The sequence below is a fragment of the Gorilla gorilla genome, chromosome 12 (genome assembly GCF_029281585.2).
Source record: "Gorilla gorilla gorilla isolate KB3781 chromosome 12, NHGRI_mGorGor1-v2.1_pri, whole genome shotgun sequence".
Lineage (NCBI taxonomy): Eukaryota > Metazoa > Chordata > Mammalia > Primates > Hominidae > Gorilla > Gorilla gorilla.
The window spans coordinates 58,733,138-58,745,551 of NC_073236.2; positions in this window are offsets into that span (position 1 = coordinate 58,733,138).

The window sequence follows — 12,414 nt, forward strand, 5'->3', positions numbered from 1 at the left end:
ATAACAATTGTAAATATATGTGCACCAAGCACTGGAGCACCCAGGTATATAAAACAATATTATTACAACTAATAAGGGAGATAGACCCTAATACACTATTAGCTGTAGACTTCAACTGCCCATTTTCAGCACTGGACAGATCATCTATATAGAAAATCAACAGAGATACATTGGACTTAACCTGCACTATAGAACAAATGAACCTAATAGCTATTTAGGGAACATTTCATTCAATGGTTGCAGAATGCACATTGTTCTCCTCAATACATGGGTCATTCTCAAGCATAGAGCATATATTAGGCCACAAGGCAAATCTTAAAAAAAAAAAATCAAAATAAAGAAGTAATATCAAGCATCTTCTCTGACTCTAAGGTAAGAAAACTAGATATCAATAACAAGTGAAATTTTGAAAACTAGGTAAGCATATGCAAATTAAACAATACTCTCTGGAATGGCAAATGCAAAAGAAGAAAGAAGAAAATTGAAACACGACATACCAAAACATATGGGAAACAGTAAAAGCAGTATCCCCTAGGGATACTTTATACCTATAAGTGCCTGCATCAAAAAAGAAAAATTTCAGATAAAGAACCTAACATTGCATCATAAAGAACTCAGAAACCCGCTGGTAGGAGAAGAGAAATAATAAAAGTCAAAGCAGAAACAAATGAAATTGAAATGAAGAAAACAATACAAAAGATCAACAAAAAGAAAAGTTGTTCTGAAAAGATTAACAAAATTGATAAATATTTCACCAGACTATCTAAGAAAGAGAGAAGACCCAAATAAATAAAATCAGAAATGAAAAAGGAGACATTATAACTGATACTGCAGAAATTCAAAGGATCATTAGAGGCCACTATTAGGAAGTATATGACAGGAAATTAGAAAACCTAGAAGAAATGGACAAATTTCTAGACACATACAATCTACCAAGATTGAATGGTGAATGAATTCAAAACCTGAACACACCAGTAACAAATGTAATCCAGCATATAAACAGAACCAAAGACAAAAAACACATGATTATCTCAATAGATGCAGAAAAGGCCTTTGACAAAATTCAATAACTCTTCATGCTAAAAACTCTCAATAAATTAGGTATTGATGGGACATATCTCAAAATAATAAGAGCTATCTATGACAAACCCACAGCCAATATCATACTGAATGGGCAAAAACTGGAAGCATTCCCTTTGAAAACTGGCACAAGACAGGGATGCCCTCTCTCACCACTCCTATTTGACATAGTGTTGGAAGTTCTGGCCAGGCCAATTAGGCAGGAGAAAGAAATAAAGGGTATTCAATTAGGAAAAGAGGAAGTCAAATTATCCCCGTTTTCAGATGACATGATTGTATATCTAGAAAACCCCATTGTCTCAGACCAAAATCTCCTTAAGCTGATAAGCAACTTCAGCAAAGTCTCAGGATACAAAATCAATGTACAAAAATCACAAGCATTCTTATACAGTAATAACAGACCAACAGAGAGCCAAATCATGAGTGAACTCCCATTCACAATTGCTTCAAAGAGAATAAAATACCTAGGAATCCAACTTACAAGGGAAGTGAAGGACCTCTTCAAGGAGAACTACAAACCTCTGCTCAATGAAATAAAAGAGGACACAAACAAATGGAAGAACATTCCATGCTCATGGGTAGGAAGCATCAATATCGTGAAAATGGCCATACTGCCCAAGGTAATTTATAGATTCAATGCCATCCCCATCAAGTTACCAATGACTTTCTTCACAGAATTGGAAAAAACTACTTTAAAGTTCATATGGAAACAAAAAAGAGCCCGCATCGCCAAGTCAATCCTAAGCCAGAAAAATAAAGCTGGAGGCGTCATGCTACCCGACTTCTAACTATACTACAAGGCTACAGTAACCAAAACAGCATGGTACTGGTACCAAAACAGAGATATAGATCAATGGAACAGAACAGAGCCCTCAGAAATAACACCACATATCCACAACTATCTGATCTTTGACAAACCTGAGAAAAACAAGCAATGGGGAAAGGATTCCCTATTTAATAAATGGTGCTGGGAAAACTGGCTAGCCATATGTAGAAAGCTGAAACTGGATGCCTTCCTTACACCTTATACAAAACTTAATTCAAGATGGATTAAAGACTTAAACATTAGACCTAAAACCATAAAAACCCTAGAAGAAAACCTAGGCATTACCATTCAGGACATAGGCATGGGCAAGTGCTTCATGTCTAAAACACAAAAAGCAATGGCAACAAAAGCCAAAATTGACAAATGGGATCAAATTAAACTAAAGTGCTTCTGCACAGCAAAAGAAACTACCATCAGAGCGAACAGGCAACCTACAAAATGGGAGAAAATTTTCGCAACCTACTCATCTGACAAAGGGCTAATATCCAGAATCTACAATGAACTCAAACAAATTTACAAGAAAAAAAACAACCCCATCAAAAAGTGGGCAAAGGACATGAACAGACACTTCTCAAAAGAAGACATTTATGCAGCCAAAAAACATATGAGAAAATGCTCACCATCACTGGCCATCAGAGAAATGCAAATCAAAAACACAATGAGATACCATCTCACATCAGTTAGAATGGCAATCATTCAAAAGTCAGGAAACAACAGGTGCTGGAGAGGATGTGGAGAAATAGGAACAGTTTTACACTGTTGGTAGGACTGTAAACTAGTTCAACCATTGTGGAAGTCAGTGTGGCGATTCCTCAGGTATCTAGAACTAGAAATACCATTTGACTCAGCCATCCCATTACTGGGTGTATACCCAAAGGACTATAAATCATGCTGCTATAAAGACACATGCACACGTATGTTTATTGCGGCACTATTCACAATAGCAAAGACTTGGAACCAACCCAAATGTCCAACAATGATAGACTGGATTAAGAAAATGTGGCACATATACACCATGGAATACTATGCAGCCATAAAAAATGATGAGTTCATGTCCTTTGTAGGGACATGGATGAAATTGGAAACCATCATTCTCAGTAAACTATCGCAAGGACAAAAAACCAAACACCACATGTTCTCACTCATAGGTGGGAATTGAACAATGAGAACACATGGACGCAGGAAGGGGAACATCACACTCTGGGGACTGTTGTGGGGGGGGTAGGGGGGGAGGGATAGCATTGGGAGATATACCTAATGCTAGATGACGAGTTAGTGGGTGCAGCACACCAGCATTGCACATGTATACATATGTAACTAACCTGCACACTGTGCACATGTACCCCAAAACTTAAAGTATAATAATAATAAAATAAAATAAAATAAAAAAGAAATCATAATAAAAAAAAGTCTCCCAAGAAAGAACAGCCCGGGACTCTATGGCTTTACTGCTGAATTTCACCAAACATTTCAAGAATATCAATTCCACTCAACCTATTCTGAAAAATACAGGGTGAGAAAATATTTCTAAACATTCTGCAGGGCCAGTATTACTCTGATACCAAAACCAGAAAAAACATCAAAGAAAAAAAAAACTACAGGCCATTATATCTGGTTGACAATGATGCAAAAGTCCTTAATAAGATATTAGCAAACAGAATTCAGCAACACACTAAAAAATTCATTCACCATGACCAACAGGGATTTATCCCAGAAATGCAAGAATAATTCAACATATGCAAATGAATCAATGTGATACATCATATCAACAGAATGAAGAACAAATCCATGTGATCATTTCAATTCATGCTGAAAAAGCATTTGATGAAATTCAACATAATTTCAGAATAAAACTTAAGTTTTATTCTGAAATCAAAAAACTAGGTAAAGAATGAACATAACTCAGCATAATAACAGACATTTATGACAAATCCATAACTGGTATTACACTGAATGGGAAACACTGAATGTTTTCCTTCTAACATCTGGAACATGAACAGGATGACCATTTTTACCACTGCTATTCAACACAATAATAGAAGTATCAGCTAGTGCAATCAGATAAGGGAAACAAATAAAGGGCATCCAAACTGGAAGGAAAGAAACCAAATTATCTTTATTTGCAGATGATATAATCTTATATTAGGAAAAACCTAAATATTCCACCAAGAAACTATAAGAGAAGCAAATTCAGTTTACTTGAAGGATACAAAATTCGCATACAAAAATCAGCAATGTTTCTATATGACAGCAATGAACAATCTGAAAAATAAATCAAGAAGGTAATTCCACTTGCAATAGCTACAAATAAAAATTAAATACCTAGGAATAAACTTAGCCAAAGGAGGGAAAGATCTCTATAATAAAAACAATAAAGCAACAATGAAAGAAACTGAAGAAAAGAGGCAATTATACTCCCACTTGGAACATTACCCTAATGGCCTAAAAACCAACCCTTGTTTCCCATAGTGGCTACAGCAGGCCCTGCGCAAGGAGAGTCTGAGCTCAGACCCTCCAAACCCTGCCCCCAACTGATGTTATTTCTCTACCCACCCCAGTAGCTTAACACAAAAGACATAAACTTTTGGGAGCTCTATGACCCTGCCCATCACCTGGAAAATCAAGACTAATTCCCCTGGACAACTCAGGGCAAGCTCAAATACCACTGCCACTGCTGCAGCTGGTGCCCTCTTGCAAGTGCCTCCTCCTGGCTGGAGGCCAACCAACTCAGGCCATTATAGCACCTCTTGGCAGAATAACACTGCACCTAGGAAGGAAAAAAAAATGGCTACTAACACCACTGCCTGCAACACCTTGGCTAACTAGAGGTCTTCAGTCTATCCATGTGACGAGTTCACTACTAGCATAACCAGCATTTGAGAAAGCCCGCACACACTAAGCTTAACTACAATCAAGGAATCACACAGAGTCTAAGTCACTGCTTGCCACCTCCATCAGAGTAGGTGCTGGTATTCACTGCTTGGAGATCTAAAGACAGGTCATATCGCTGGATCCTTCGCAGACATTTCCCACCAGCAGCCCAGAATCTGGTAGTCTCACTGGATGGCTAGATTCAGAAGAGCAATAACGAGCACTGTGGTCTGGTTCTCAGAGTACCACATCAAGAAATCACCACATGGAACAAAACAATCTGAACAGCAGGATTTCAGCCACAGATCTTTCTGCTGGTGGAAAGTTTCTTATAGTGGAGACACAACTGTAGTTCTGGGCACAGTACAAAAAGTACCCCAAGTGCACTTCTACCCCAATAGGCAGGCAGCTTTTATGATTATGGAAGGCCTTGGAGAAGAGGTCCGTGTTTTCTCTTGGCACACCACTGTGGACACAGCTGGGGTATCCCCCATGGGAATGCAGCATGGATGCACCTATAGACAGCCTTCCTGGAAGAAGGCAGGGTGATTGCAGCCACATAGGAGGAGCACTCCCCACATTCAGGCCTGTAAAAGAGGCAGAGTCAAATTCCTCCCTGCGTGGGACATCAATCTTCCTACAGATGAAAAGCAGTGCCTGTCTGATCTAAATAGCTGGGACACAGGGGCAGATGTGAGGCCATGAGGTAGATCATTTTCTTGCTGGCCTGGCAGGGGAGCTGAGGTAGCTCCCATTCTTCACTCTGATAAAACCTCCACACATCTAATTGAGAACTCCCCCAACTACCTTCATCAAGGCCAGGACCCCTGCCAGCCATTGGGTATTATATCTACCTACCTGCCTTAGCTACAATCGGTGCCTATCCAGGGATATATCCCCTATTGGCCTGAAGCCCAAATCATCAATTCAGTAAGTAAAATACTGGGGGAAAACTAAGTAAATAAATTATACACCATAAGAAAATGAGATAAGCTTCCCTGACATTCCAGCCCCATAGGAGACAGTGAACTCATTCACACACCGAATACACAACTACTATAACCAGCATCTGGGAAAGCCAATGCACAAACACTCTCTATAACTAAGGAACTCATATAGAGTCTTTACTCATAAAAGCATCAAGAATCAAATTAGGCTAAAATAAACTATTAACATCAAAATCTTATCCTTAAGTGAGAAAGAAAAGAAATGTAAAAATACACAGTCCAATCAAAAATAAATTCAAGAACAATTTGAAGAAATAGTCTACCCAAATGAGAAAGAACCAGAAAAGTAATTCTGGTAATATGCCAAAACAGGGTTCTATAATACCGTCAAAAGATCACACTAGCTCCCCAGCAATGGACCCAAACTAGGAAGAAATCTCTGAAAGGCCAGATAAAGAAATCAGAAAGTTGATTATTAAACTACTCAAGGAGATACCAGAGAAAGGTGAAAATCAACTTAAAGAAATTTAAAAAATATCCAGAATATAAATGAAAAATTTTCCAGAGAAATAGATATCATAAAGAAAAAAGCAATCACAACTTTTGGAAACGAAAGACACACTTAGGGAAACACAAAATGCAGTGGAAAGTTTCACCAATAGACTACAACATGTAGAAGAAAAAATTTCAGAACTCGAAGACTAGACTTCTGAATTAACTCTATTAGACAAAGACAAAGAAAAATGAATTTATAAAGAATGAACAAAGTTTCCAAGAAATATGGGACTATGTAAAATGGCCAGACTTAAGAATAATTGGTGATCCTGAGGAAGAAGAGAAGTCTAAAAGTTTGGAAAGTTTATCTGAGGGAATAACTTGGAAAAAATTCCCTGGCCTTGCTAGAGACCTAGACATCCAAATGTCAAAAGAATCTTAAGAGATGCAAGACAAAAGCATCAGGTAACTTACAAAGGAAAACATGTAAGATTAACAGCAGATTTCTCAGCAGAAACCTTACAAGCCAGAGGGATTGGGGTCGCATCTTTAGCCTCCTTAAACAAAATAATTGTCAGCCGAGAATTTTGTATCTAGCAAAACAAAGCCTTATGAATGAAGGAGAGATAAATTATTTTTCAAGCAAACAAATGCTGAGAGAATTTGCTACTACCAAACGAGCACAAGAAATGCTAAAAGGAGTTCTGGATCTGTGAACAAAAGCTTGATATATATCAAAATAGAACCTCCTTAAAACATAAATCTCACAGGATCTATAAAACAGTAACACAATGAAAAAAACAAAGTATATAGGCAACAACTGTCATGATGAATAGAACAGTACCTCATATCCCAATATTAATGTTTAATGTAAATGGCCTGTATACTCCACTTAAAAATACAGAATGGCAGAATGGTTTTAGAAAAACACCGATTAAATATCTGCTGTCTTCAAGAAACTCATCTAACACATAAACACTCACACAAATATAAGGTAAAGGGTGGAAAAAGATATTCCATGCATATGGAAACCAAAAGCCATCAGGAATAGCTATTCTTATATCAGACAACAGTTAAAAAAAAAAGACAAAGAAGGACATTATATAATAAATAGAAGTACATTATATAATAATGAAAGAACTGGTCCAATAGGAAAATTGGTCTAATATATATCCTAATATATATGCACCTAACACTGGAGCTCCCAAATTTATAAAACAATTACCACTAGACAGAAGAAATAAGATAGGCAGCAATACAATAACAGTGGGAGACTTCAGTACTCCACTGACAGCTTCTGACAGAAAGACAGAAGTCAACAACGACAACAACAATTAAAGGACTTAAACTCTATTTACAGTATATTCTTCCTCAAAACTGCAGAATATATATTCTTCTCATCAGCATAGGGAGCATTCTCTAAAATAGACCATATGATAGATGACAAAAACGTCCCAAATTCAATTGAAATAATATCAAGTGTTTTCTCAGGCCACAGAGGAATAAGACTGGAAGTTAAATCCAAAAGAAACCCTCAAAACTATACAACTATATGGAAATTAAATAATCTGCTCTTAAATAATCTTTGGGTTAATAATGATGTCAAGACCGAAATTAAAAAATTCTTTGAACTGAACAATAATAGTGACACAGTCTATCACAATGTCTCTGGGACACACCAAAAGTGGTGCAAAGAGGAAAGTTTATAGCATTAAACGCCTACATCGAAATGTCTGAAAGAGCACAAATAGAAAATCTAGGGTCACACCTCAAGGAACTAGAGAAACAAGAACAAACTAAATCCAAACCTAGTAGAAAAAAAGAAATAACAAAGATTAGAGCAGAACTAAATGAAATTGAAACATAAACATATAAATGATAAGTGAAACAAAAAACTGGTTATTTGATTAACCAAGAAACAAAGAGATAACATCCAAATAAGTTTGATTAGGAATGAAACTGGAGATATTACAACCAATACCACAGAAACACAAAAGGTGATTCAAGGCTACTAAGAACACATTTCTGTGCGCAAACTAGAAAATCTAGAGGAGATGGATGAATTCTTGGAAATATATAACCCTCCTAGATTAAATCAGGAAGAAATAGAAACCCTGAAAGACCAATAGTAAGCAGGGAGATTGAACCAGTAATAATTATTAAAAAATTACCAACAAAAAAGGCAGAGAAAGAAGGAAGGCTTCCTAAATAATTCTATGAAGCCAGTATCATTCTAATACCAAAACGAGGAAAGGACTGAAAAAAAAAACCCAGAAAACTACAGACCAATATCCCTGATGAACACAGATGCAAAAATCCTCAACAAATACTAGATAACCAAGTGCAACAGCATATCAAAAAGTAATACATCATGATCAAGTGGGTTTCATACCAGGGATATAGAGATAGTTTAACAAACAATATCAATAACATTGATATTGACGTATCAACAAATGTGATACATCACATAAAGAGAATTAAAAACAAAAATCATGTAATCATTTCAATAGATGCAGAAAAACCATTTGATAAAATCCAGCATACCTTTATGATAAAAACCCACAACAAAATAAGCATAGAAGGGACATACCTCAGAGTAATAAGAGCCATATATGACAAACACACAGCCAACATAATACCGAATGGGGAAAGTTGAAAGCATTCCCCCTGAGAACTGAAATGAGACAAGGATGCCCACCTTCACCACTTCTATTCAACTTAGTACTAGAAGTCCTGGCCAGAGCAATCAGACAACAGAAAGAAATAAAAAGCATTCGAATTGGAAAAGAAGAAGTCAAACTATTGCTGTTTGCCAATGACATGATCGTTTACCTAGAAAACCCTTAAGACTCCTCCAAAAAGCTCCTAGTTCTGATATACAAATTCAATAAACTCTTAGGATACGAATTCAATGTACACAAATAAGTACCACTGCTATACACCAACAATGACTAAGCTGAGAATAAAATCAAGAACTCAATCCTTTTTACAACAGCTGCAAATAAATAAAATACCTAGGAAGGTACCTAACCAGGGAGGTGAAAGATCTCTACAAGGAAAACTACAAAACATTGCTGAAAGAAATCATAGATGACTTGAGTAAATGGAAACACATTCAGTGCTTATGGATGGGTAGAATCAATATTGTGAAATTGACCGTACTGCCCAAAGCAATCAACACAGTCAATGCAATTTCTATCAAAATACCATCATCATTCTTAACAAAACTAGAAAAAAGAATCCTAAAATTCATATAGAACCAAAAAAGAGCCCACATAGCCAAAGCAATACTAAGTAAAAACAACAAATCTGGAGGCATCACATTACCTGACTTCAAAGTATACTGTAAGGCCATAGCCACCAAAAAGGCATAGTATTGGTATAAAAATAGTCACATAGACCAGTAAAGCAGGATAGAGAATCAAGAAATAAAGCCAGATATTTACAGCCAACTGATTTTTGACAAAGCATACAAAAATTGGGAAAAGGATACCCTATTCGATAAATAAATGGTGCTCGGATAACAGACAAGCCACATGCAGAAGAATAAAACTGGATCCTCATTTCTCACCTTATACAAAATTCAACTCAAGGTGGATCAAAAACTTAAATCTAAGACCTGAAACTATAAGAAGATAACATAAAAAAACTCTTTGAGACATTGGGCTAGGAAAAGATTTCATGACTAAGACCCCAAAAACAAATGCAGCAAAACCAAAAATAAATAAATGGGACATAATTAAACTAAAAAGCTAAAAACTAAAATTTCTTTTTCATAGCAAAAGAAATTAATCAGCAGAGTAAACAAACAACACACAGAGTGAGAGAAAATATTCACAAACTATGCATTTGACAAAAGACTAATATCCAGAATCTGCAAGGAATTCAAACAGATTGGCAAGAAAACAAAATAATCTCATCAAAATGGGCAAATGACATGAATGGGCATTGCTCAAAAGAGCATATACAAACAGCCAACAAACATATGAAAAAAATGTTCAATATCACTAATTATCAGGGAAATACAAATTAAAACTACAATAAGACACCAACTTACTCCTGCAAGAATGACCATAATTAAAAAGTCAATAAATAGTAGATGTTTGTTTGGATGTGGTATAAAAAGGAACACTTTTACACTGCTGGTGGGAAACTAATATAACCACTATAGAAAACAGCATGAAGTTTCCTTAAAGAACTAAAAACAGAACTACCATTTGATCCAGCAAGTTAATTACTGGATATCTACAGAAATAAAAGTCATTTTATGGAAAAAACACATGCACACGCATGTTTATAGCAGTACAATTTGTTATTGGAAAAATATGAAACCAATATAAATGCCCATCAATCAACAAGTAGATAAAAAATGTGGTATACATACACCATGGAATACTACTCAGCATAAAAAGAAATTAAATAATGTCTTGGATGGAGCCGGATGCCATCATTCTAAGCGAAATAACTCACGAATGTAAAACCAAGAATCATATGTTCTCACTTATAAGTGGGAGTTAAGCTATGAGGATGCAAGGTATAACAATGATATAATGGACTTTGAGGAATTGGGGATGAAGGCTCCAAGGGGGTGAGGGACAAAGGACTACCTACTGAGTACAGTATACACTGCTTGGGTGACAGGTGAACCAAAAACACTGTTAAAGACTTATCTATCTAACCAAAACCACCTGTTCCCCCAAAACTATTGAAAAAAAATTTACTTAAAAAAAGAATAAAAATTGATGTGCATTCATAGGAATTCATGGGCATCATATTTTAGAATTGGTCAATGAAATTTCCATTACAATATCATTCTTTCAAAGGAAACTTAAATTTTTGTTTTGTTTGCAACACAGGGGAGAAGTACAGGAATTCTCATGTGGTGACTCTGCCTTCAAGGTCTTAACTGCTTGGTGTGTTAAGCATCTATTTGATATCCAATTTGTTGGTCAAAATTTTTCAACAGCTCCCTACTGTTACAAAAAAGCAAAACTATTTTTGTTGTCAGCTACAGCTTATATACAAATTTGCCTGCCAATGTTTCTTGCCTGCCATACACTCTGCATTACTCTTCTTCAGTCATGTCAGATTTGTCACTACTTCCTTTCCATACTCTGTGTGCCCCAACTTCCAAATCTTTGCTCAGATTGATTCCTCTTCACAGAATGCAATTCATACCACCTCTCTCCCATTTGTAACTCCGACTACTGTTTCATGATCAAATGTAATCAACCCTCCTCCTATAGCCCTCCTAGAATTTCCACATCAGTCTGATACTCTAATTCATTCAGTCTTTGCATATTAAAAAATAAAAAGTGGACGGCATCTCATCCCAGCATTCATCTTCATGAATATATTATAATTCTTTTGCCAGTATTTATTATTTTCCCATTCCCCAGAAGCAGAAGTTCAAGAACACAGTATTGGGGTATATTAGCTGCTTAGTATCATAAACAAATAATACACTTTCTACTTCTGTTAGTTCTTTTCTGCTAGTATTTTTCCAGTAGTTTTGGCTATGAAATGATCTTTCTCAACCTAAAGAAGAGAAGAAGAAAAGAATTGCCTGCAAGAAAAAATCATTTTATTGTATAGTGAGACCTCACCCATATAAATGCATGTGTTGCTACATTTTGCTTCACTGTTTCATTTCAGCTGCAAGAAACTAATCTTACTTAAAGATTCTAGAATTTCACTTTACATTTTTCTAATATCATAAAATTTCAGAAAGAAATCCCTATCCCTATAAAAATTTATGTTCAAGGTAGCTTAAAACCAGCTTTTGCATTGAATATTCCATGTCAAGAAGAAACTTTGAGTAATCAATATTTTTAGTTCAGTAAAAATAAGTTTATCATATTGTCCCCAAGCACAGATTTTAGTAAGTAATTAAAGGAAGAAAAATTGAAGATACTGGATAGAGAAGGAATAGTAAGCAGAGAGAGAAAGGAGAAAAGAAAAGTGGCTAGAGTGAAAAGAAGTGGAATAAAATAAAGGGATAAAAGGAAATGTCTAGTTATGAAATAGGAGGAAAACATGTAAGCAGAGAAAGAAGAATCCAAATATTAACTGTTGCATTTTTTCTTAATGTTAAGCTAGCTATTTTTAATTTTCTAAACCCAAAAAAAGTTACAAAATCCATCAAACAAGTGTCACTTCTGGAATGGAAGACCAAAAATATTCCTTAGGTAAAGA